We start from the raw sequence: 2,834 nt of genomic DNA on the forward strand, positions 1-2,834 counted from the left end.
AAATAACATAACCGTGCGCCCATGCGCATACAAAATAATAATAATCAATGCCTCAATAAATAGGCATGACAAAATATAGGCGTGGCACCTATCAAAATATAATTCATAAATCGAATACTCGCTATCCTCCAATGCTTTCCTCCGCCACTGCTGCTATCTCTACACATCAACTGAAGCATTCACAAATTAAAGAAAAAGGATGCTTTTTTCTTTTCCAAATTGCACATTGCACCCTTCAATAAAGAACAAAAAATATAATATTTTTCAACATTAGAAGTACCAACAACCAAATAGGAGGATCAAATTTTTGCTATCTCCTTTAAAATAGTCTAAATGAAGGCCACAAGAAAGATAAAATAAAAGGAAACAAATGCAAGCCTTTAAAACTCCTAAGCTTTCTGATAAACATAGGTCAAACCGCACTTGCCATAGTAATGCCAGTCACGATGGTTCACCATAAAAGTTTCAACCCCATACTCTGTATTAGGGCACTCCTTGTGGAGGCGGTGCACCTTCCCAAAATCATCCACCTTATAAGAGCCGGGTTGCACCCGGTTACAGTGGGGGGAGGGAAACCCCACTCCCGCCACAAAAATGTGGTCGTGCCATAGAGAGTTTATGCGAGTAGGGTTAAGATAACCCAACAAAAGCCCCACAACCACCCTCTCAAAAGCACTATGCTAATAGAGTCTTAATAATACTATCACATATCATAGCAGTCATGCAAATATGCTTGTTGAAGCCAATTGAAGCCACTTCTTTGTCAATTAATACCTTCTCTCTGACATGTTGAATATTTTCCCTCACCTTATAAGCACAAGTGCAATAGCAAAGGCATCATGCTTCATATATAGTCCCATTAGTCCTATAAGCACTAGTGAGCGCGACCTGGCCCTAAAACTATAAAACTATGGGTTTAATGTTCTTCTTCTTGTGCTTAATTTTCTTTGGCTTAGTGTATGTCTTCTTTTTTCTTTTCTTAGCTCCACGCCTGAGCCTAAGCATTAAGTGCATGGTGGATTCCTTCTAGATGTTGCAACCAACAAGGGTTCCAACCATGAGCTACTTTATCAGACGTTGCTGGTCAAGGGGAATCCCTTCCTTATCTTGAATCATGGCCTTCACATGGTTGATAGTGTTAGAGGACTCAAATTCTAATGTGATCATCTTGCCGGTCAAAGTTTTCACAAAGATTTGCATTTTGACAACACACAAAGACAGAGAGTCGAGCTCCAAACACGTTCCTTCATCACTCAGACTCATTCTTCTTCTCTTCCAAAAGAGCAAAAGGGTTGGTTCTCTCTCTCTCTCTCTCTCTCTCTCTCTCTCTCTCTCTCTCTCTCTCTCTCTCTCTCTCTCTCTCTCTCTCTCTCTCATAGTGAGCCCTTATGTGTTTGAGGAAGAAGAAGAATATGGGAGTCATCATTGATCAACCTCCTCTTGTCTTCACAACGGACACCATACTCCGATCGTCAAAGGTACAACCTTTCCCTTGATGGTGCTCCCAAACAAGGCGCTTAGCGGAATAAGCTTCAAAGGCTATAGAAGAAGCTCCCATGGTTGCACAAGTACAAGCTCCTATCATCTCAAAAAAAGCTCCCATGGTCGCCTCGAAATGTTCTCCTCCGCCCGCTCAGGATGCACCTAAGGTCCTTGCCAACATTAGCAGCCCTCCCTCTCCCACTCTTGCCCAAAGCCTGCTTTTCCTCAAAGAAAAGAGCTACCATGTCGAAGAATTGAAGGAATCCCAAAGGAAAGCTTTGGCTGACTTGAAGGCTAAGATCAAGGAGGCCATCAAGGTAATAAGTTCTTAAAGCCTCCGAAGACTAGCAAGGCTTCTAGCAAAGACAAAGAGCTAGAGAAGAAAGAAAAAGACACCATTGAGGAGGAGAAGAAACAAGAGGAGGGAGAATAAGCTACTGTCATTGCAATTGCAAAATATGGAGATACCACTAAAGCAACAAGGAAGAGAAAAAGGAAGTTGAAGATGATTCCCCTCCCCTCGATAATTTGGGCCTTTGGGGAATCCCTCTGCTTCACTCCAATGGTGATGAGAATACCATCGTTCTTTTGATCGAATTCCTATGCACTCGAGATATCAAGGTAAAGGATTATTTAGCCATGTTCCAAGATATCATGGCATGGAGGAAGGATTTCAATGTAGATGGACTTGCTGGGGAATAAATTTATGCCCTTAAGTTTGAATCCATGTTTTACATGCATGGATTTGACAATGAAGGCCACCATGTGTGCTACAAGAAGGAGAGAACGCCTTTGATGATGAAGAGCAGGTGAAGAAATTTCTAAGGTGGAGGATCCAGATGCTAGAAAGAAGCATTGCAAAGCTAGACTTCCATGCCACTAGTGTGCACTATATGGTGCAGGACTCTAAAGATTATATGGCTATACTATAAGCACAACAACATTACAAAGAATGTGGTAAGTGTGCTTCATGGCAAAGTAGGTTAGTGTTGGTCTCTTAATTTTGTCTATAGATTATTCGTGTTTGTATGTGTTTGTGTACCCTCTTGCAGGTGGTGTAATTGATTAAATTCAAAAAAGGTGTCTAGCTTAGTATCATGTTTATTTAGGATCTAATAGTAATATTGGTTACCTCCAGCTACTTGCTTATGGGGGCTAGGTGGAAGGTTCTTTTGTTTTATGTCTTGCTGTCTAAATGTAATGAATATTATAGATTTTCATTAACATGCCATGGTATATGGGAGCCATATATCTTCTACAGGGCAAGCTCTTAATGCCAAGATAAAAAAACAAAGTGGTGATTGCCATGGCTAGAAATGTTTCAAAAACTTTATCCAAGTAAGAGATTCTTG

At 40.8% G+C, this 2,834-nt stretch overlaps 1 pseudogene; it reads right to left on the reverse strand.

Annotated features, from left to right (window-relative positions):
• Positions 1-389: 389 nt before the first annotated feature.
• On the reverse strand, positions 390-1,200 carry LOC148028629 (ubiquitin-ribosomal protein eS31 fusion protein-like; annotated as a pseudogene).
• Positions 1,201-2,834: the final 1,634 nt, after the last annotated feature.

This window comes from Lygodium microphyllum, chromosome 11 (genome assembly GCF_053477565.2).
Source record: "Lygodium microphyllum isolate KBCC chromosome 11, Lygodium_microphyllum_v1.1.10, whole genome shotgun sequence".
In the NCBI taxonomy this organism is placed as follows: domain Eukaryota; kingdom Viridiplantae; phylum Streptophyta; class Polypodiopsida; order Schizaeales; family Lygodiaceae; genus Lygodium; species Lygodium microphyllum.